We start from the raw sequence: 25420 nt of genomic DNA on the forward strand, positions 1-25420 counted from the left end.
ATCCTGTTCCATTGATCTATATTTCTGTTTTTGTGCCAGTACCATACTGTCTTGATTACTGTACCTTTGTAGTATAGTCTGAAGTCCAGGAGCCTGATTCCTCCAGCTCCATTTTTTTTCCCTCAAGACTGCTTTGGCTATTTGGGGTCTTTTGTGTCTCCATGCAAATTTTAAGATTTTTTGATCTAGTACTGTGAAAAATGTCAGTGTTAGTTTGATAGGGATTGAATTGAATCTGTAGATTGCTTTGGGTAGTATAGTCATTTTCACAATGTTGATTCTTCTAATCCAAGAACATGGCATATTTCTCCATCTTTTTGTGTCATCTTTAATTTCTTTCAACAGTTAGGGTGTCTTATAGTTTTCTGCATACAGGTCTTTTGTCTCCTTAGGTAGGTTTATTCCAAGGTATTTTATTCTTTTTGTTGTAATGGTTAATGGGGGAGGTTTCCTTAATTTCTATTTCAGATTTCTCATCATTATATATAGGAATGCAAGAGATTTTCTGGTAGCATCTTTAGGATTCTCTATGTACAGTATCATATCATCTGCAAACAGTGACAGTTTTAATTCTTCTTTTCCGATTTGGAATCTTTTTATTTCCTTTTCTTCTCTGATTCTTGTGATAAAACTTGCAAAACTATGTTGAATAATAGTGGTGTGAATTGGCAACCTTGTCTTGTTCCTGATCTTAGAGGAAATGGTTTCAATTTTTCACCATTGAGAAGAATGCTGTCTGTGGGTTTGTCATATAGGGCCTTTATTATGTTGAGGTAAGTTCCCTCTATTCCTACCTTCTGGAGAGTTTTTATCATACATGGGTGTTGAATTTTGTTGAAAGCTTTTTCTGCATCTATTGAGATGATCATATTGTTTTTATCCATCAATTTGTTAGTATGGTGTGTCACATTGATTGATTTGCATATATTGAAGATTCCTAGCATTCCTGGGATAAACCACAGTTGATTATTGTGTGTGATCCTTTGAATGTGCTGTTGGAATCTGTTTGTTAGTATTCCATTGAGGATTTTGGCATCTATGTTCATCAGTGATATTGGCCTGTAGTTTTCTTTTTTATGACATCTTTGTCTTGTTTTGGTATCAGGGTGATGGTGGCCTTGTAGAATGAGTTTGGGAGTGTTCCTCCCTCTGCTATATTTTAGAAGAGTTTGAGAAGGATAGGTGTTTACTCTTCTCTATATGTTTGTTAGAATTCACCTATGAAGCCATCTGGTCCTGGGCTTTTGTTTTTTGGAGGATTTTTTTTTTAATTAATTAATTAATTAATTTTTTGTGCTGTGTTGGGTCTTCGTTTCTGTGTGAGGGCTTTCTCTAGTTGTGGCAAGTGGGTCCACTCTACGCTGCAGTACATGGGCCTCTCACTATTGCGGCCTCTCTTGTTGCAGAGCACAGGCTCCAGATGTGCAGGCTCAGTATTTGTGGCTCATGGGCCTAGTTGGTCCGTGGTATGTGGGATCCTCCCAGACCAGGGCTCGAACCCGTGTCCCCTGCATTAGCAGGCAGATTCTCAACCACTGCGCAACCAGGGAAGCCCTGTTGGAGAATTTTTATTTTTATTTTTTATTTTTTTTATTTTTATTTTTTTTGGTACGCGGGTCTCCTGCCGCTGTGGCCTCTCCCGTTGCGGAGCACAGGCTCCGGATGCGCAGGCTCAGCGGCCGTGGCTCATGGGCCCAGCCGCTCTGCGGCATGTGAGATCCTCCCGGACCGGGGCACGAACCCGCGTCTCCTGCATTGGCAGGCGGGCTCCCAACCACTGCGCCACCAGGGAAGCCCTGTTGGAGGATTTTTAATCACAGTTTCAATTTCAGTGCTTGTGATTGGTCTGTTCATATTTTCTATTTCTTCATGGTTTAGTCTTGGAAGGTTGTGCTTTTCTAAAAATTTGTCCATTTCTTCCAGGTTGTCTGTTTTATTTGCATAGAGTTGCTTGTAGTAGTCTCTTACGTTGCATTGTATTTCTGTGGTGTCAGTTGTAACTTTTCCTTTTTCATTTCTTAGTTTATTGATTTGAGTCCTCTCTCTTTTTTTTCTTGATGAGTCTGGCTAAAGGTTTATCAACTGTTTATCTTCTCAAAGAGCCAACTTTGAGTTTTATTTATCTTGCTATTTTTTTTTCATTTGTAATTCATTTATTTCTGCTCTGGTCTTTATGATTTCTTTCCTTCCATTAACTTCGGGTTTTCTTTGTTCTTCTTTTCCTAGTTGCTTTAAGTGTAAGTTTAGATTGTTTATTTCTGATTTTTCTTGTTTTTTGAGGTGAGATTGAATTGCTATAAACTTCTGTCTTAGAATTGCTTTTGCTGTGTCCCATAGGTTTTGGGTCATGTTTTGGTATTCATTTGTTTCTAGGTATTTTTTTCATTTTCCTCTTTGATTTCATCAGCAATCTCTTGGTTATTTAGCAGTGCACTGTTTAGCCTCCACGTATTTGTGGTTTTTACAGTTTTTTTTCCTGTAATTTATTTCTAATCTCAAAGCATTTTGGTCAGAAAAGATCCTTGATGCAACTTCAGTTTCCTTAAATTTTTCTAGGTTTGATTTCTGACCCAAGATGTGATCTACCCTGGAGAATGTTCTGTGTCCACTTGAGAAGAAAGTGTATTTTTCTGCTTTTGGATGGAATGTTTTTTAAATATCAATTAAATTTATCTGGTCTATTGTGTCATATATAGCTATGTTTCCTTATTTATTTTCTGTCTGGATGATCTGTCAATTGAGGTAAGTGGGGTGTTAAAGTCCCCAATTATTATTGTGTTACTGTCAATTTCCCCTTTTATGTCTGTTAGCATTTGCCTTATGTATTGAGGTGCTCCTATATTTGGTGCATAAATATTTATAAATCTTATGCTTCTTCTTGTATTAATCCTTTGATCATTATGTGGTGTCCTTCCATATCTCTTGTAACAGTCTTTATTTTAAAGTTTAATTTATCTGATATGAGTATTGCTACTGAAGCTTTCTTTTGATTTCCGTTTGCATGGAATATCTTTTTCCATCACATCACTTTCAGTCTGTATGTGTCCCTAGGTCTGAGATGGGTCTCTTGTAGATATATATGGGTCTTGTTTTTGTATCCATTCAGCCAATATATGTCTTTTGTTTGGAGCATTTAATCTGTTTACATTTAATGTAATTATCAATATGTATGTTCTTATTGACATTTTGTTAATTGTTTTGGGTTTGTTTTTTAGTGTTTTCCTTCTCTTGTGTTCCCTGCCTAGAGAAGTTCGTTTTGCATTTGTTGTAAAGTTGGTTTGTTGGTGCTGAATTCTCTTAGCTTTTGCTTGTCTGTAAAGGTTTTAATTTCTCCATTGAATCTGATTGAGATCCTTGCTGGGTAGAGTAATCTTGGTTGCAGGTTTTTCCCTTTCATCACTTTAAATATGTCTTGCCACTCCTTTCTGGCTTGCAGAATTTCTGCTGAAAGATCAGCTATTAACCGTATGGGGATTCCCTTATATGTTATTTGTTGCTTTTCCCTTGCTGTTTTTAATAATTTTTTTTTGTATTTAATTTTTGATAATTTGATTAATATGTGTTTTGGCATGTTTCTCGCTTGCAGAATTTCTGCTGAAAGATCAGCTATTAACCGTATGGGGATTCCCTTATATGTTATTTGTTGCTTTCCCTTGCTGTTTTTAAATAATTTTTTTTTGTATTTAATTTTTGATAATTTGATTAATATGTGTTTTGGCATGTTTCTCCTTGGATTTGTCCTCTGTGGCACTTTCTGCACTTCCTTGCCTTGATTATTTATTTTCCTATATTAGGGAAGTTTTCAAGTATAGTCTCTTCAAATATTTTCTCAGTCCCTTGTTTTTTCTCTTCTTCTTCTCAGATCCTTATAATTCAAATATTGGTGCATTTAATGTTGTCCCAGAGGTCTCTGAGGCTGTCCTCAGTTCTTTTCATTCTTCTTTCTTTATTCTATTCTGCAGTAGTTATTTCCACTCTTTTATCTTCCAGGTCACTTATCAGTTCTTCTGCTTCAGTTATTCTGCTATTGATCCCTTCTAGAGAATTTTTAATTTCATTTATTGTGTTGTTCATGATTGTTTGTTTGCTCTGTAGTTCTTCTAGGTCCTTGTTAAACGTTTCTTGTATTTTCTCCATTCTATTTCCAAGATTTTGGATCACCTTTGCTATCATTTTTCTGAATTCTTTTTCAAGTAGACTGCCTATTTCCTCTCATTTTTCAGTTCTGGTGAGTTTTTACATTCTTCCTTCATCTGCTGTGTGTTTCTTTGTCTTCTCATTTTGCTTAACTTACTGTGTTTGGGGTGTCATTTTCACAGGCTGCAGGTTTGTATTTCCCGTTGTTTTTGGTGTCTGCCCCCAGTGGGTGTGTTTGGTTCAGTGGCTTGTGTTGGCTTCCTTCTGGAGGAGACTGGTGCCTGTGTTCTGGTGGGTCTGGCTGGATCTTGTCTTTCTGGTGGGCAGGGCTCCATCTGGGGGTGTGTTTTGGGGGTGTCTGTGAACTTCTTATTACTTTAGGCAGCCACTCTGCTAATGGATGTAGTTGTGTTCCTGTCTTGCTAGTTGTTTGTTATGGGGCATCCAGCACTGAAGATTGCTAGCTCTTGGGTGATCCTGGATAGTGTTGATACTGAGGTCTCTGGGAGAGCTCTTGCTGATTAATATTACGTGGGGTCAGGATGTATCTGGTGGTCTAGTGACCTGGAATCAGATCTCCCACTCAGAGGCTCAGGTCTGACCCCTAGCCAGAGCAACAAGATGATCCCAGCTGTACACATTGAAGAAAAAAAGAAAGAAGGAAAAGAAAACAGACAGAACCCCAAAACAAATGGTAAAAGCAAAACCAAACAGACAAAAATCACACAGAAAAACATACCTACACACACTCATAAAAAGAAAAAAAAAGAAAGAAAACAGACAGAACTCGAGACAAATGGTAAAAGCAAAACTAAACAGAAAAAATCACACACACAAAATAAACACACACACTCACAAAAAGAAAAAAAAAATGGAAGAGAGCAACCAAACCAATAAACAATCCCACCAATGAAAACAAGTACTAAAAACTAAACTAAGATAAACATAAAACCAAAAACAAATCAAACGTAGAAAGCAAACCCCAAGTCTACAGTTCCTCTGAAAGTCCACCACCTCAATTTTTGGAACATTCGTTGTCTATTCAGGTATTCCACAAATGCAGGGTTCATTAAGTTGATTGTGGGGATTTAATCCACTGTTCCTGAGGCTGAGTGGAGAAGTTTCCCTTTCTCTTCTTTGTTCATCCAGCTCCTGGGGTTCAGGTTTGGTTTTGGTCCTGCCTCTGCATGTAGGTTTCCCTCAGTCATCTGTTCCCCTCCCAGATAGGAGGGGGTTAAAGCAACAGTTGAATAAGTATGTCTTGCTCACTCAGGCTGAGGAGAGAGAACATACAGTAGTAATAATGGAATGTGGGGCAAGCCTGCAGTGGCAGAGGCAGGTGTGACATTACAACAGCCTGAGGTACAACTTGTGTTCTCCTGGGGAAGTTGTCCCTGGCAGTGGCAGGCTGCACAGGCTTCCAGGGGAGATGTGGGTAGTGACCTGTGTTTTTACAGAAGACTTTGCTGGCAGTGACAGCAGTGTTAGTGTTAGACATGCCTGTTTTGGGGATCTGGGCTGAGAGCCACAGCTTACCCCTGTCTCCGGAACTCGCTTAGGTGGTGCTCTGCCTTCTGTGGGCACAGGGGAAGGAATCACCTCCACTTGCACACCCCAAAACAATGGTCTCTTGACTCTTCGGCAGGTCCAGACATTTTCCCTGACTCCCTCCTGGCTAGTTGTAGCGCACTAGCCCCCTTCAGCCTGTCTTCATGAAGCCAACCCCAGTCCTCTCCCTGGGTTCTGAACTTCAAAGCCTGAGCCTAAGCTCCCAGCTCCCACTCGCCCCAGTGGGTGAGCAGACAAGTGTCTCAGGTTGGTGAGTGCTAGTCAGCCCCTATCCTCTGTGTGGGAATCTCTCCGCTTTGCCTTCAGCCACCCTGTTGCTGTGCTCTCCTCTGTGGCTCCGAGGCTTCCCCCCTGTCCACTCCCTATCCCCACCAGTGAAAATGTTCCCTAGTGTTTGGAAACTTTTCCTCCTTCACAGATCCCTCTCAGAAGTGCAAGACCCATCTTTATTCTTTTGTCTCTCTTTTTTTCTTTTTTCTTTGCCCTACCCATGTATGTCAGGATTTTCTTGCCTTTTGGGATGTTTGAGGTCTCCTGCCAGAGTTCATTAGGTGTTCTGTAGGAGTTGTTCCACATGTAGATATATTTTTGATGTAGTTGTGGGAGGAAGGATATCTCAACTTCTTACTCCTTCACCATCTTGAATGTCTCCATCTGTTTCTTCTTGTTCAGCCTTTGCAGGTTGTTCTAGAAATTTTTCCATTTCTTCTAGGTTGTCAAATTTGTTGGCATATAAGAGTTTGTAGCAGTCTCTTATGACTTTTTTTTTTTGTATTTCTGTGGTATCGATTGTTATATCTCCTCTTTTATTTCTTATTTTGTTTATTGGGGTCTTCTCTCTTTTCTTCTTTGTGATTCTGGCTAAAGTTTTATCAGTTTTGTTTATCTGTTCAAAAAACCAGCTCTTGGTTTCATTGATCTTTTCTATTTTTTTTTTTTTTGGTCTCTATTTTATTTATTTCCTCTGTGATCTTTATTATTTCCTTACTTCTGCTGACTTTGGTCTCTGTTTGTACTTCTTGTCTTAATTCCTTTCGGTGGTAGGTTAGGTTGTTTATTTGAGATTTTAATAATTTCTTGAGGAAAGTCAGTATCACTGTAAAATTTCCTCAGAACTGCTTTTGATGCATTCCATAGATTTTGGAGAGTTGTGTCTCCATTTTCATTTTTCTCAAGGTATTTTCTGATTTCCTCCTTGATTTCTTCATTTACCCATTGTTTTTTAGTAGCATGTTGCTTAGTCTCCACTTTGTTTTTCTTTTCTTTGTGTAATTGATTTTTAGTTTCATACCACTGTGGTCAGAAAAAAATGCTTGATATAATTTGTATCCTTTTAAATTTGTTGAGACATGTTTTGTGGCCTAGCATGTGATCTATCCTGGTTAACATTCCATGTGTACATGCAAATAATTTGTATTCTGCTGCTTTTGGGTGGAATGACTTGTATATATCTATTAAGTTCAACTCGTCTAATGTGTCATTTATGACCACTGATTTCTTATTGATTTTCTGTCTGGATAATCTAACCTTTGATGTCAGTGTGGTGTCAAAGTCCCCTATTATTATTCCATTATTGCCAGTTTTTCCTTTTATGTCTGTTAAGATTTACTTTATATATTTTGGTGCTTCAGTATTAGGTGCATACATGTCAAGGAGTGTAATACCATCTTTTTGTTTTGATCGTTTTATCATTATATGATACCTTTCTTTGTCTTTATTTATGAAATTTCTACTCTGTCTGATATAAGTAGTGCTACCCCAGCTCTCCTGTCATTTCTGTTTACATTAAATATCTTTATCCAGCCCTCGTTTTCAGTTTGTATGTTTCTTTATCCCTGAAGTGAGTCTCTTGTAAGCAGCAAATAGATGGGTCTTGTTTCTTATCCAATCTACCACTCTGTCTTTTGTTTGGAACATGTAGTCCATTGACATTTAAAGTTATTATTGATAAGTATGTACTTTTTGCCATGTTGTTACTTATTTTCTGTTTGTTTTTAAAGTTCTCTGTTATTTTCTTCTCTTTTGTTCCTTCCTTCATGATTTGATGATTTTCTTTAGTGGTATGCTTCTGATTCTTTCTCTCTAGTTTATGTCTATCTATTGTAGGATTTGTATTTGTCATTACTGTGGGGTTTATATATGCTGACCTATAACTACATCTACTTGTTTTAAACTGGCAGTCATTTAAGTTCAAACACATTATAAATTATCTACATTTTACTCCCCTCCCTTCTTACATTTTTTTCCCTTCCTTCTTACATTTTGTGTTTTTGATGTTATATTTTACATCCTAATGTTTACCCTTTAGCTAGTTATTGTAGTTACAGTGTATTTTACAATTTTTGTCTTTTAATCTTTGTACTAGCTTATTTAAGTTGTTGATTTAGTATTGATGAACTCTTTTAGGTTTTGCTTTTCTGAGAAGTTCTTTATCTCTCCTTCAATTCTCAGTGATAACCTTGCTGTGTAGAGTATTCTTTGTTGTAGGGTTTTTTTGTTTTGTTCTGTTTTTCCCTTTCAGCACTATAAATGTATCCTGCCACTCCCTTCTGACCTGAAAAGTTTCTGCAGAAAAAGAACCTGATAGCATTATGGTGGTTCCCTTCCCATGTATGTGACTCTTTTATGTTCTCTTGCTGCTTTTAAAATTATCTGTTTAGCTTTAACTTTTTCCATTTTAATCATGATATGTCTTGGTGTGGGTCTATTTGGGTTCATCCTCTTTGGTAGCTTCTGGTTTCCTGTACCTGGATGTTTCCTTTTTTCAGCTTTGGGAAGTTTTCAGCCATAATTTCATCAAATACCTTCAACCATTTTCTCTCTCACTTCTCCTTCTGGGAACATTTTAATGTGAATATTAGTAGGTTGAATTTGTCTTAGATGTCCTGTAATTTCCTCATATTTTAACATTTGTTTTTCTTTTTGCTTTTCTGATTGGGGGCTTTCCATTATTCTATCCTCCAGATCATTAATGCATTCTTCTCCATCACCTGGTGTATTGTTAATTCCTTCAAGTGTATTTTTCATTTCAGTTATTGTATCCTTCAGCTATGACTGGTTGTTTTTTATATTTTCTAGTTCCTTGTTAAAATTCTCACTGTGTTCATCTATTTTTTTCTCAGGTTAGCTTTCAGTTAACATTCTTACTAGCAATCTTTTGAACTCTTTATCTGATAAATGAAGAGTTCCTTGGTTGTTTTTTCAGGGGTTTTCCTTTGTTTTTTCATTTAAAACAAATTTCTCCATCTTCTCACCTCTTTAACTTTCTCTGCCTTTATGAAATTCGGTGAAACAGTTACATATTCTAGTCTTGAAGAGGCATCCTGTGTGAAAACATCTTGATTCAATCTATGTGTGCCCAGTGTCTTTGGTGGGAGAGCTGGATCTGAAGTGAGCAAGGATCATGCCTTCCCCCAGGATGTGCTGGCAGCTATCACTTTCATGGGATGTCAGGCTGGAGATTGAGGGGCTAGAGCCAAAACCATCTGTGAGATGAAAATTCTCTTATGCTCTGTGGCCATCACTGCCTTGTCAGCTTTGTGGTTATGTCTCAAGGTGCTGGAGCAGAAACCCTGGGGTATGAATATGAGTTTGTTCCATGCTCTCTAAGTGTGCAGTCTCCCCAAGCCAGAAATGACACCTTTCCCCAAAGGAGAGCAGCACAGAAGAAAGAGGGACAAGAGTGGGTGCCATTTGTAGCATGCATTTGCTTTTTAGATGTAATGGTAGAGTTGAGTGGCAGGCCTGAGTATTTGTAATAGAAATGGTGTGGACCATATGTCTGAAATATTTACTATCTGGGCCTTAAAGAAAAAAAAAATGAGAACTCCTGCTTTAGGTGGTCTCTCATTCCTTATACTCTTTCCTAAGTGATATCATGCTCTCATAGTAATGGAAAAATGTCTGGATCTTTGCATAAAACATTGCACTTGCCTCCTCACATTTCTGGGATAATTTCTTCCCTCCAGCTAGATGCTGTTTGTGTTACTGCAACTCACAACTCAATCTCACTCCTTGTACACTTGTTTTTCATTGCTTTTAGTTTGATCAGTAGATTCAACATAAAAGTGAAATCATGCAGGATTTCTTTCCATGCCTGGCTTATTTCGCTAAGCACAGTGTCCTCTAGGTTCATCTAGGTTGCTGCAAGGATTTCCTTCCTTTTAAGGCTGAATAATATTCCATATATATTATGCCATGTATATATATATCCATTAATCTCTCTAAGAACACTTTGTTTTTACATCTTGGTTACTGTGAATAATGCAATAAAAATGGCAGTGCAGAGATCTCTTTGAGATGACTTTCTTTCCTTTGTATGTATAGTTAGAAATGGGATTGCTGGATCACATGGATGTTCTAGTTTTAATTATTTTTAATTTTATTTTTTGGTATGTTGGGTCTTCATTGCTGCACATGAGCTTTCTCTAGTGAGGCCAGCGGGGGTTGCTCTTTATTGTGGTGCACAGGCTTCTCATTGTGGTGGCTTCTCTTGTTGCAGAGCATGAGCTCCAGGCACATGGACTTCAGTAGTTGTGGCTCGTGGGCTCTAGAACACAGGTTCAGTAGTTGTGGTGCATGGGCTTAGCTGCTCCACAGCATGTGGGATCTTCCCAGAACAGGGATTGAACCCGTGTCCCCTGTGTTGGTGGGTGGATTCTTAATCATTGTGCTACCAGGGAAGTCCCTTAGTTTTAATTTTTTGAGGAGACTACACACTGTTCGATAATGACTGCACCCATTTACATTCCCAACGTCATTGTATAAAGGTTACCTTTATTCCACATCCTTGCCAACACATACTATATTTTGACTTTTTGATAATAAGCATCCTAAGAGGTATGAAGTGATATCTCATTGAGATTTTGATTTGCATTTCACTAATGATCAGAAATGTTAAGCATCTTTAGATACACCAGTTGGTCATTTGTATTTCTTCTTTAAAAAAAAGTCTGTTTAGGTCATTTACCCATTTTTTATTCAGGTTATTTGTTTTTGTTATTGAGTTGTATGAGTCCCTTATATATCTTAGATATTAGCTCTTTATTGGATATATGGTTTGCAAATATTTTCTCCTATTCCATGGATTGCCTTTTCAATTTATTGATTGTTTCCTTTGCTGTGCAGAAACATTTTAGTTTGATGTAGTCCCACTTGTTTATTTTTCCTTTTGTTGCTTGTGCTTTAGGTGTCATATCCAAAAATTCTTCTCAAGTCAATGTCAAAAAGTTTACGACCTATGTTTTCTTCTGGAAGTTTTATGGTGTCAGATCTTATGTTTAAGTCTTTAATCCATTATGAATTCATTTTTCTGAGTGGTGTAATATAAGGGTTTAATTTCGTTTTTTGCATGTACATGTCCAGTTTTTCAATGCCATTAATGATGATACTATCATTTTCCCATTTTGTATTCTCAGTGCATTTGTCAAAAATTATTTGACTGTATATATGTAGGTTTATTTCTGGGCCCTCTATTCTATTCCATTGGTCTGTATGTTAGTTTTTATGCTAGTATCTTACTATTTTGATTACTATAGTTTAGTAAAATAGTCTGAAATCAGGAATCTGATTTGCCCAGCTTTGTTCTTGCTCAATATTGTTTAGCTCTTTAGGGCGTTTTGAGTTTCCATATGAATTTTGGGATTTTTTTTTTTTTTCTGTGAAAAATGCCACTAGAATTTTGGTAGGTATTGCTGTAAAATTGTAGGTTGCTTTGAGTAATGGGGACATTTTAACAATATTAATTCTTCCAGTCTATGAACACAGGATATTTTCCCATGTACTGTACTTTCTTTAATTTCTTTCATCAGAGTTTTATAGTTCTCAGTGTACAGATATTTCACCTCCTTGGTTAAATTTGTTGCTAAATATTTTATTGTTTTTGATGTTATCGTAAATGAGATTTTCTTAGCTTCTTTTTCAGATAGTTCATTGTTAGTGTGTGGAAATGCAACTAATACTTATTAAAATATTTAATTTATATGCTCTCCTCTGTTTACTGAATTTCTACAGTAGCTACTTTTATTGTTGCATTTGTATTTCTATCTTTTCCTCAAATATTATATGATTCCTGGTTATCTAAACATATTTATAGATAAGTTTCTATATCCATATCACTATTTATATTAGATATTAAGTATCTGTAGTTAGAGTACTTTCTCAACTAAAATAAGACTATTTATAACCAGAGTAGTAAGTTCAGATGGAATTTCTGCCTCTAGATGATACTTATAGCTCTATGAAGAAAAGAGTCAATATGGCAGGCCTGAAGTACTATCCTTGGCTAGCATCTGGGAGCTTGGATTTCAGGAGGGTTTCCACAATTAACTGCTAAAAGTGCCTCAGTGTGGGTACACTGTTTGAATGAACAATGTTTATTCTGAAAACCTTCATTCCTTTTGTGTATATGTAATATTTCTATGTGTCTGTCAAGTCGTGATCACGATCAGCCTCTAATAAAAAACCCTGAGCATTTAGTCTCAGCTTCCCTGATTGACAACATTTTACAAATGTCATAACTCACTGCCAAGGGATTTAAGTACATCCTTTTGTGATTCTACTGATAAAGGACTCTTGGAGGATTATACCTGATTTTCTCTGGAACATACATCATATTCCTTTTTCCTTTGATGTTCTTGCATTATATCCATTTGCTATAATATACATAGCCATGATACAACTATATTATGAATCCTATGAGTCTTCCCAGTGAATCATAGAAACTTGGGGTCATTTTGCATATCCCTGACAAAGAGCCCTAATTCATCCTTTTCTCATTCATTTAGCCAATTAACAGAAGATTGAGCATATGCCCGAATGAAAACACTGCATTAATATTAATTTTAAAAAATTTATGTCTAATGGGAGGTTCATATATATAAGTATAATGATTACTGCCCAAAGTGGTGTGTATTATAATAAGCTCAGGGGAAATGAGAGTGCATGGGTGGGGAAACTCAAAATATACCAAGGTATCTGGGAATATTTCTGAGAAAATAATTCTTGAACCAGGTTTTGAACTTCTAGGTGAAGGCAAATGGAAACGAAGTGTCATTCTAGAGGCAAGCAAAGAGACAGATTCCTGAAACAGCATAATTTGTTTGGATGGGTAAAATAATCCCATGGGGAAAGAAGTCCTGTGTCGTGAAAGTCTTGGTAGCTAAGTAACTAGTCTTCATACTGAAAATTTTAGAGAGTCATTGTATTAGTTTCATATGGAAACTATAAAAAATTACCACAAACTGTGGCTTAAAACAACACAAATGTATTGCCTACAGTTCTGGAGGTCAGAAGTTCAAGAGGGGTCTCACCTGGCTACAATCAAGGTATTAACAGGGCTGTGTTCCTTTCTGGATGCTTTAGTAAAGAATATGTTTATCGGCCTTTTCCAAATTCAAAAGGTGACTCATATTCCTTGGTTTATAGCTTCCATCGTCTGTCTTCAAAATCAGCAATGCCAATCTCTCTGACCTTTCTTCCAGAGTCACCTTTCTCTCTCACTATAACCAGAAAATTTTCTTCATGTTTAGGGACCCATGTGATTAGACTGAGAGCACTGAGATAATGTAGAATAACTCCTCATCTCTATTTCCATTATGTAATCACATCTACAAGGTTATTTTTGCCATGTAAAGTAATATATTAAAATATCCCACGGATTAAAATATGGACAATCTTGGAGAACCATTATTCTGCCTATTACAGCCATTAAGGAATTTTGGCCAGGAGATGAAAATGTATAATTCTTGCACTTATACCATATTTTACTATTCTCACACTTACCTTTCTATGACATAAAGTAATAACTCAAAGCATATTTATATTTGCAATCTTTTTATTTAGTTCACCTTCCCGATTTTTGAAGAGCTATGTTAAATGCCCCAAATAAATCTGACCACATACTGTTGCACATAATCTGACACAAGCTGTCTTAAATAAAAACGGAGTTTATTGGTGCACAAAGCTATAGAAGTAGAATTGATTTCAAATACAACTTGACCCAGAGATTAAATTCTATCAAGAGATTTTTTTTTTTTTAACTTAACCGTCCAGCCTCTCTTGTGCTAGTTCAATTCTCAGACAAGCCTTTCCTTGGTGGTTTCAAAAAGCTACAATTAGCTCTAATAATTATAAATTTCCAAGATCAAGTCTCATGAATAGTGTCTATTTTCACCAAACTCTCAGAAAAAAAAAAAAATGTTCATTTTTTCCTCATTGACTCTAATCTAATCACCTGACCATACTCTGAATCAAGTGCTGTGCTCAGGAGTATGGGGTCAAAGTCACAAAGTCACAAACATCACTGAGATGGTAATGAAGGTCGATTTGAATTACACTAAATTACAAGAGTTGAAAGGGTAAGAGGAGCAGTTTTTCAGGAGGAAAAGGAATTCAATATATCTACATAACAAAACAATGACTGTGTGCTATTCCTTTATGACTTCGATGCTTTTGCTCATGTTTAATATTCCAGTCTATTCTGATCCTCTTCCTCAGTTTCATTCTATACTCTAGATATACCAAACTAAATAATGTACTTCTAAAATTAACCACATTCTTTCATAGTTGCATATTTTCCTCTTAATTTACTTTATCTGGAATCCTGACACATTTCTTTCTACTCTATTTGCACAACACACAGAATATGCCCTACGTCTGAAGTATATTCTTAGTCACATTCAATGCTCATACCTTTCTAAGTAATTTTTAAATTCTCTTCTTTTGTTCTTTCTGATTCCATAGTATGTATTTTAATATTACATACTTCTTAGTATTTTAACTATATGTTAACTTGTTGGTCATCCCACGAGAATATAAGCAGTTTGATTAACACCAACATGTGGCACTTGATAGATTGGTGCTCTTAGAATCATAAATTGTGCCCTTCATCCATTCACAACTCTGAAAACAATAGGTGATACAGAATTCCCTCAGATAGAGATCAGTATATCACTTTTATTTCTGATAAGTTTGGTTGAGAACTTTTCTTGGGAATAAGAACTAAATAGGTTTGCATATACTTCCCATGCCCCCAGTAAAGTTTGTGAGAGAGTGCCTCAGGAAAATGAGGATCTGCAGAGCAGATAAACTTATCCAGAATTATGCATTCACAAATCTAATGCTTAGAATAATTTAAAAACCTTTTAAAGAAAAGAGAAAGACTGAAGTCCTATGATTTATAACCTCTTAGTGGATTAGCTCCATCCAATGCAGCGACATAAGCCAATGAATATCATCTACCAGCCAGATAAGTTATTCTTTCACCATGGTGAAAATGAGTAATGTGTGGGTCAAGAGGTTTTTTAAAGGTCACTGCATAATAAAATGAAAATTGGGGAGAAGCTTTCTCTCCAACATTATATAGTCCTTAAACATTGATATAGTCTGTTGAATGCAGGGGTCAGAAAACCTTTTTGTAAGGTACCACATAAAAAAAGTCCACGTGGTCTCTGCTGTAACTACCCAGCTTTGTCTGGGTAGCATAAAAACATTCACAAACAGTACATGAAGAATGAATGTGATTGTGTTCCAATAAAACTTTATATACAAAACCAGGCAGTAGACCAGTTTATCCACTGGTCTTAGTTCACCAACACATGTGCTTGAGCATTATTGACAGTTTACAAAAGTCCTCTATATATCTACACAATATTATATTTTCCCTTTATATGTGGCTTTAGTGCATAATTGTGAAAGCTTCCCAAGGAAGTGAAAAAGTAACATCAATTTATAGAAGTATTCAATCAAGAGCCCCCCTGCCCCTTTTTTGGCCTTTCCATGTCACTAGACTCCTGGATATGGAGGGACTTTATTATCTGGGGGCTGCTAGTTGGATCAGAGCCATTAGTTATCAGTCCTCAGTATCTCTAGATTTTGGGAGTGGCCTGGGAACATTATAAATCAACTCGGATATCAGATAAGATTTATGTTTCATAATTCTTTCCATCTACTTCACCCCTGATGAAACGGACATGGCTTATTACTTTGGCAGATTATCTTAAAATGTCTTGCTCGTTGGAAGAATTCTTTCCAAGGCTTTCTTTCCATTTAGTGTCTGAGCCATGCTGCTACTTCTTTAGCAGCATTACTGTTAATTCTGCTTTTGTTTTGATTGGCTCATGAATATGAAGTGACCAATATGCTATAGGATTGATTTGTCCAAGGCAGTTAACACTACTTATCACAATGAACTCCAAAGTGGACTGATATTGCTTTCACAAAAACTCAGTGTCATGTGATAACTCAATAGTAAAGTGTTACCCATTATTATATAATTGATGAAAATGTGAGCAAATATAAGACCCAAAGTAATTGAGTCTATCAGATCGATGTAGAACTCATCATAAACTTTCAAGTTAATTTATCTGAAATACAATTTAAGTGCATGATCCTATAACTCTGATGTCTATATAAGTCACATGTGGTGTTTTCAAAATAAATGGATCTATATTTTTACCTGAGAAGCATTAATCACGTGAAATTTGAAGTAATTTGTCTAAGGTAATGGTTCACAAACTTAGAAATCAGAGTATTTCAGAATCACCTGAAGATTTCACATTATTTCTGCCTTGCTGAGAAAAGTGATAATAAAATGTTTAGTTATAGTGCAGTTTTGAAGACTAACTGAGATAATGTATGTAAACCCTTTCCATAATGACTGGCAAATAATGAGAGTTTTAAAATGTTAACTTTATTAAGACGATAAACCCTCGTGTTGCAACTTACCTTTTTTAAAGTGAGATAATAATAATAATAAAAAATATTTGTTTTCAATATAATGATTTGTCATGGAAGCACTGGGTAAAATTGTAAGTTCCTTTATGACATAATTAATAAAGTAATGACTAAATATTTTGAACTGTAACTTGATTTTATACCTTAGAAGGAATTTTGTTTAACTGTTAGGTACGTCTGACACATTATAAAATAGTAAAAATGCCAGGTATTTTATATGTTCATTAGTAAGTGAAAAATGACAATAAGTGGTTGGAGCACTTAAAGAGAAAGAGAAATTTCTTGTTAGTGGTGACCTCTGCTCCAATAGTGTAGAGAAATGTTAGCAGCTGGCATAATGAAAGACTCCGGTGTAAACAATTGTCTTGTCATTTTCTGATTAGTCTCTGTAGTCAACGCCTAAGAATAATTGAAATCCTCTTTCTGCCCTTCTGGGCCAACTGGCAAAATAGGTAGAAGTAATCTTCTAAGATTACAGTGGTTTCTAAACCTAGGTATTAATTGGAAACACCTAGGAAAAAATTTAATTAAATTATTTTGTTTTAGAATACTCAACTGATACAGATAACTGATTTTCATTCTAATGCTGCAGTTTTGTTTTGTTTTTGTATGCTAGATGAAATCCTAGATCAGTTATATCCTCTTAAAAACATTCCATCATCAAGAACACTTCTCCAAGCAAATAGCAAAAGTGTGACTGCCAATATGTTTGTCATTAGTATCTTTATAAGGAGATGAGACCAGGTCTTCTGCTATTCCCCTGCTCCCCTGTAAAGAGTGTTTTTGTTATTAATATTTTTAACCACATTTATCAGCAATAGAAGTTAAAATTTTCTTCTTCAATATCTTCTCCTTGTTTTAATTTCTATATTATGCTGCCTTCATAAAGAAATTAACGATTTTTTCTTTATTCTTTATTTTGAAAAGAATTTTTGTAAGGTTGGCTTTATTTTATTTTCTAACATCTAATAGAATTACCAGTAAAACTATCAAGGTCCAGACAGTTCTTCATAGGGAGATTATATCTTGGACATTATGGACAATCTGGATACAGATCTAGATTCGGTTATCTTCCTCTGAAGAATGTCATGCAGATAAATTGGCTGAACTCAATCTCTATCTGGCCCTACCTTTGGTAGTCAGCAGCTAAATTCTCCACTTTGCTTTTTTAGTCTTCCATCCATTGTTTTCTGCTGAGTATACTGGAGCCTCCTCCGAGCATATGGAAAGCTCAGACAAGAATGCAGGTAGAGTTTATATGCAAATTTTGTACTTCTCCTCAGTAATTCTTTCTTTCTGGAATTTTCTATCTCACTTTCCAGCTATTTCTGGAACCCACAAAAGCCCACACTCTGACTCCTCAAGTCAATAAGATTATAGTTTTCTGATTGTTTTTCAACACTCGTGGGAAGGCCCACTAAAGAGTGCCCCATTCCAGGCAAAAAGTTACATAATTGCAAATTGCATCCAATTTGTTAACCTGTTCCAAGGTTAGACTTATGCATTCAAAAAGTTATGTTATTAAAAATATTTTGTGTAGACTTTTTATTTTTTATCTGCAGGAGGGTGAGTCTGTTACATGCTATTCTGCCATTACCATTAGTGGAATTCTTTTCTCTGAAACATTTTGAAAAGCTTACTCTTTTGGACTTTACTTCTGAGCTACTAAGGCTTAGGACTCTGTATTGTTTAAGATTTCTACAGTATATTATAGCCATCAGTCAAGATTGGAAACTTTTCTATATGAGCCTAGATAACCTTAGATTATTGTAAATAAATCCCTGAGGGTATTAAGACAAACTTAACAGATATAAAGATTTCTATCCTTTTATGTTTATAATTTTAATAAGTAATGTTTTTCTATGATTTTTAAGAGCTATAATTTGAGGTAGAAAAATAGCAAAGACTCTTCAAACATATGTAGGAGTAACTTGAGGCAGTAATTGTCACTACTTTAATACTTGCTATCTGTCTCCAGGACTTCTGACTAGAAGCAATATTCACTGGGTCATGTTGTCATTATGTTGAAATATAGTGTTAGGGATGATATTTTCCCAGCCTATTGAAATTCAACTGCATATATGCCTCAGATATTGACTCAAACAAAGCATTTAGGAGACAGGAAAGGAAAATTTCCAAAACAAAATGAAAAATTCTCAAGAGGCAATACTTTCATGTTGAAAGAGCTATTCTGAGCCCACTTATTCTGATTATTTGTAACACAGAGCCATTTCAGGAAAGCTTAACCTGGTTTGAGACTGCTAGAGCACACACTTAAGGAAGCAAAGAAGCAAAATATCATTTAGCATCCACAAAAATATGTCTGAAAGTGAAGTTATCAAAGACATTTATTACATAAGACTAAATTATGGCCATCTTCAAACATTATTCCTAAGTTAAATGTAATAAAATTAGAACAATTTTGTTGGAATACTTTGGGAACTACATAGAAAATAGCTAATTTTCATAAGAATTTTTTTTTAATCCCATAAATTGTCATTTGACACTAAGAGTCTCAGCAAATTGCACCTTTCTGCAACTGTACAATACACTGCCTGTGGTACAGATATATTAAGATTATAATAATAAGTGTAAAAACAGTAACTGAAGAACAAGGCAAGATTGTAATTTGACAAAAAAGAAAACACACACACACACACACACACACATCTTTGCTTAACTGAAAGCTTATTTTAAAGATTAAACCTTTTTAAAAAATAAAAAAGACAAAACAACACAGCAGAAAAATTTTTTTGCTTCTAATCAGTAAAGAAACTCAGAAAAAAAAATGCCAAGAGTTATAAGTAAGTAAAACTGGAAACTTCAATATAATAAAGGTCTAATAACATGGCATTATTATGGGGGGGAATGAAATGGATAATTTATATCAGCGGTCCCCAACCATTTTGGTGCCAGGGACAGGTTTCATGGAAAACAATGTTTCCAAGTGTGGGGGGGTGGTTGGGGTTGGTTCAGGCAGTAATGTGAGCAATGGGGGAACAGCAGATGGAGCTTGGAGCTTTGTTCACTTGCCGGTCACTCACCTCCTGTTGTGTGGCCTGGTTCCTAAGGGGCCAGGCGTTGGGCACCGTTGATTTATATTGTCTCATTCTCAGAGAATAAAAGTTTGGATTTAAGATATATATTTTGATTATTCTTATCTCTAAACTAGATATGAAAATAGTAGTACATGTCTCCTCATTGCACTGGCATAAAATTAAATATGATAATGCATGTAATGTATTTAACTGGGTGTCTGGCACATAGCAAGATTATTAAAAAGTTTATAACTAACTTAATTTATAACTAATTTTTATTTTACTGTTATTGTTATGTTATTCTATTTTATTTTTATGTTATTTTTTTTTATGACTAGGCTGGGAATTCTCAACCACTTAAAAAAACCTCAACACTCTGAAGACTAGAATAAGAAAAAAACTATGACATTAAAATTAATTGCCTCTCTATACTTCAAATTATAGAGAGTATGTTATTTTTATGTTTTTAATATTTTTAAATTTTTTTTAACTTTTATTAAAGTATAATTGATTTACAATGTGTTAATTTCTGCTGTACATCAAAATGATTCAGTTATACATACATACATATATTTTTTTTTTCTTTCCTTTTATATATACATACATATATATATTATTTTTCACATTCTTTTCCATTATGATTTATCATAGGATATGGAATATAGTTTCTTGTGCTATACAGTAGCACCTTGTTGTTTATCCATTCTATATACAATAGTTTTGATCTGCTAATTCTAAACTCCCAATCTTTCCCTCTCCCAGCACTCCACTCCCTTGGCAACCAAAAGTCTGTCCTCGATATCTGTGAGTCTGTTTCTATTTCATTGATATGTTCATGTGTGTTGTATTTTAGATACTACATAAAAGTGATATCATGTGGTATTTGTCTTTCTTTTTCTGACTTACTTTTCTTAGTATAATAATCTCTAGGTCCATCCATATTGCTGCAAATGGTATTATTTCATTCTTTTTTATGGCTAACATTCTATTGTGTGTATATATATATACACTGTATATATATATATGATATATGTATATATAATCTTCTTTATGTTGATGGACATTTAGGCTACTTCCATGTCTTGGCTACTGTAAATAGTGCTGCTATGAACATAGGGGTGCATGTATTTTTTGAATTATAGTTTTGTCTGGATACCTGCCCTGGAGTGAGATTGTTGGATCATATGGTACTCTATTTTTAATTTGAGAGGTTGTTTTTTTTTGTTTTATAGTTTTACCTCCCTGTAATTTTTTTTAAAAATTTTATTGGAGTATAGTTGATTTACAATGTTATCTTAGTTTCAAGTGTGCAGCAAAGTGAATCAGTTATACATATACATATATCCACTCTTTTTTAGGTTCTCTTCCCATATAAGCCATTACAGAATATTAAATAGAGTTCCCTGTGTTATACAGTAGGTCCTTGTTGTTTATCTATTTTAGATATAGCAGTATGTATATTTTAATCCCAAACTCCTAATTTATCCCTCCACACATTTCCCCTTTGGTAACCATAAGTTTGCCTGCAATGGTGGCACCCAGGAATCCAACACCCTGGGCATGGTTGAGGTGTCTATGCCTCCAACTCCCCATGACCTTCCACATCCCCCATGGCAGTGGTGCCTGTGACCCAGGCAAATCTAACTGTGGCAGAGGCACTCGCCATCCTGGTGTTGCTGTCAGCAATGCAAGCAGTAACACTGGCACCAGCAATCCTGGAATCACAAACAGGGACAATGATGGCACTGGATGATAACTCCAGCAGAGCCCTTGGAGGACTGAAAGTGCCAATCCTCAAATATAGCCAAGACACAGCTCAAGAAAGAGAAGCCAAAAACTTGTACTATACCACCACCTACTGAAAAACAAAAGAAAGACCTCTAATTACCATTCCGTTGAATTGTTAGAATCAAGTAAAAAAGCTTTACCTAAAGAAGAAAGGTGTTCACTACTTCAAATGTGCCACCAGAGGAACAACTCATCAAGCATGTACCATGAAAAACTGCACTAACATGGTATCACAAAAAGAAAATGACTGTTTTCCAGAAACCAAACTTAAAGTCATGGAACATTGCAAAAAAATGACACAGCATTCAAAATATCTGTCATGAGGAAAATCAGTGAGCTAAAAGAAAACTTAGGAATGCAGTTCAGTGATCTCAGGAATAAAATTAATAAGAAGAAGGAATACTTTACCAAAGAGATTAAAACTCTAGAAAAGAACCAAGCAGAAATTCTGGAGCTGCAGAACTCAATAACTGAGGTATTAGAAAGCATTGGAAATAAAGAAGACCATATGGAAGAAAGAATTAGTGAGCTCAAAGACAGAAATCTGGAAAGGATACAAGTAGAAAATGAGAGAGAGAATCATAAAAAAACAAAGAAATTCTGTGAGAACTATTCAATACCATTAGAATGGACAACATAAAGTAAAGGAGAAGGGAGCAGAATATTTAATGAAATAATATCTCAGAACTTCCCAAACCTGGGGAAGGAATTGGATATCCAAGAATATCTAAGAGATATCTAAGATGGATATCTAAGAGAATACTTAATTATCAAAATACAAAAAGACCATCTTCAAGAATATGACATTACAACTGTCAAAATTCAATTACAAATACAGAATTTTAAAGGCAACTAGGATAAAAAGGACAGTAACCTACAAAGGAGTCCCCATTAGGTTATGAGCAAATTTCTCAGCAGAAGCTCCTCAGGCTAGGAGAGTGGACTAACATACTCAAAATACTGAAAATTACAAACAGTCATCCAACAATATTCTATCCAGCAAAATTATCCTTCAGTTATGAAGGGAAAATATGGACTTTCCAAGACACACAATGGCTGAGGCATTTCAGCAGAACTTGATATGCCTTATAAGAAATGTAGAAAGAAGAACTTCCACCTGAAATGAAAAGGCAGAAATACACAAAACTTTGATTATGGTGATAAATAGAGAGATGAGAAAATTGTAACTCTATATCAGAATAGATGGTTAAAAAACTATAGCATAAAGGTTAAAGGGGAAAAAAAAAGAACAAACAAATATAGCTACTTCAATTTGGTAAAAAACAAAACAAACAAACAAAACCCACCTCACAACATACAAAGAGATCATTTGAGAAAACAAAATATGAAAGTGAAAGAGATAAAAGAAGGACAGAACTTGTATAGGCAAATAAAGATAAGATGTTATCAGCAGAAAAAAGGACTATTTTTCTATGAGACATTTTACACAAACCTCATGGTAATTACAAAACATAAATCTAGAGCAGAGACATGAAACATTAAAAAAGAGAAAACTGAGAAAATCATAGAAAACCACCAAACTAAATGGCAGACAGAAAAACAGGAATAAAGAAACAATGTAAATGTAGAGCCACTAGAAATCAAAGACAAAATGGCAGTACTAAGTCCTCACTTATTAATAATTACCCTATATGGAAATGAATTGAATTTACCAGCAAGATACACAGAGTTGCCATATGATTAAAAAGCAAGATGCAGGTCATGAAGACACTGCCTTCAGGAGACTCATCTCAGCTCTAAAGACAAACATAGGCTCAAGGTAAAGGGATGGAAGATAATGATACTCCAAGCAAATGGCAGCCAAAGAAAGAATGTGTAGCCATACTCATGTGAGACAAAATGGGAAATAAGAGAAGAAGGGGGACATTGTGTAACGATAAAAGGGACAATTCTTCACAAAAACATAAGTTATAATATACATCAAAATATATAAAGCAATTAGTAAAAATATTTAAAATTATTAAAAAAGGAAGAAACTGACAGCAACACAATAGAAGTAGGGGACTTTAATACCCCACTTATATCATGGATAGATAATACAGACAGAAAGTGAACAAGGAGACAGCAAACTTAAATGAAACATTTAGACCAGATGGATTTAATAGAATGTACTGAATATTCCATCCAGATGGAATAAGCAGCAGAATAGACATTCCTCTCAAGTGCACATGGAACTTTCTCAAGTATAGACCATATGTTGGGACACAAAATAAGTAACAATAAATTTAAGAAGATCGAAATCATAAACATCTTTTCCACTTACAGTGGTCTGAAACTAGAAATAAACTACAAGTAGAAAGATGGAAAAATCACAAATATGTGGAGACTGAGCAATATGTTACCGAAAAACTATTGAGTCAATAAACAAATCAGAGGAGAAATCAAAAATACCTGAAAACAAATGAAAATAAAGGTAAAACATACGAAAATTTATGGGATACAGCAAAAGCAATATTAAGAAGGAAGATTATAGCAGTACAGGCCTACCTCAAGAAACAAGAAAAATCTCAAATAAACATTTTTTTAACATCTTTATTGGAGTATAATTGCTTTACAATGGTGTGTTAGCTTCTGCTTTACAACAAAGTGAATCAGTTTTACATATACATATGTTCCCATATCTCTTCCCCCTTGCGTCTCCCTCCCTCCTACCCTCCCTATCCCACCCCACTAGGTGATGACAAACCACCTAGCTGATCTCCCTGTGCCATGCAGCTTTTTCCCACTAGCTATCCACCCTATGTTTGGTAGTGTGTATATGTCCATGCCACTCTCTCACTTTGTCACAGCTTACCCGTCCTCCTCTGTATATCCTCAAGCCCATGCTCTAGTAGGTCTGTGTTTTATTCCCTATGTTTGGTAGTGTGTATATGTCCATGCCACTCTCTCACTTTGTCACAGCTTACCCGTCCTCCTCTGTATATCCTCAAGCCCATGCTCTAGTAGGTCTGTGTTTTATTCCCATCCTACCCCTAGGCTCTTCATGACATTTTATTTTTTTCTTGGATTCCATATATATGTGTTAGCATACGGTATTTTTTTTTCTCCTTCTGACTTACTTCACTCTGTATGACAGACTCCAGGTCCATCCACCTCACTACAAATAACTCAATTTAGTTTCTCTTTATGGCTGAGTAGTATTCCATAGTATATATGTGCCACATCTTCTTTATCCATTCATCTGTTGATGGACACTTAGGTTACTTCCATGTCCTGGCTATTGTAAATAGAGCTGCGGTGAACATTTTGGTACATGACTCTTTTTGAATTACGGTTTTCTCAGGGTATATGCCCAGGGGTGAGATTGCTGGGTCGTATGGTAGTACTTTTTGTAGTTTTTAAAGGCACCTCCATACTGTTCTCCATAGTGGCTGTATCAATTTACATTCCCACCAACAGTGCAAGAGGGTTCCCTTTTCTCCACACCCTCTCCAGCATTTATTGTTTTTAGATTATTTGATGATGGCCATTCTGACAGGTGTGAGATGATATCTCAGTGTACTTTTGATTTGCAATTCTCTAATGATTAATGATGTTGAGCATTCTTTCATGTGTTTGTTGGCAATCTGTATATCTTCTTTGGAGAAATGTCTATTTAGGTCTTCTGCCCATTTTTGGATTGGGTTGTTTGTTTTTTTGATATTGAGCTGCATGAGCTGCTTGTAAATTTTGGAGATTAATCCTTTGTAAGTGTCCACCAACAGATGAATGGATAAAGAAGATGTGGCACATATATACAATGGAATATTACTCAGCCATAAAAAGAAATGAAACTGAGTTATTTGTAATGAGGTGGATAGACCTGGAGTCTGTCATACAGAGTGAAGTAAGTCAGAAGGAGAAAAACAAATACCGTATGCTAACACATATATATGGAATCTAAGAAAAAAAAATGTCATGAAGAGATTAGTGGTAGGACAGGAATAAAACACAGACCTACTAGAGCATGGACTTGAGGACATGGGGAGGGGGAAGGGTAAGCTGTGACGAAGTGAGAGAGTGGCAGGGACATATATGCACTACCAAATGTAAATTAGATAGCTAGTGGGAAGCTGCCGCATAGCACAGGGAGATCACCTCTGTGCTTTGTGACCACGAGAGGGGTGGGATAGGGACGGTGGGAGGGAGGGAGA

This window comes from Physeter macrocephalus, chromosome 13, assembly GCF_002837175.3.
Source record: "Physeter macrocephalus isolate SW-GA chromosome 13, ASM283717v5, whole genome shotgun sequence".
Classification (NCBI taxonomy): domain Eukaryota; kingdom Metazoa; phylum Chordata; class Mammalia; order Artiodactyla; family Physeteridae; genus Physeter; species Physeter macrocephalus.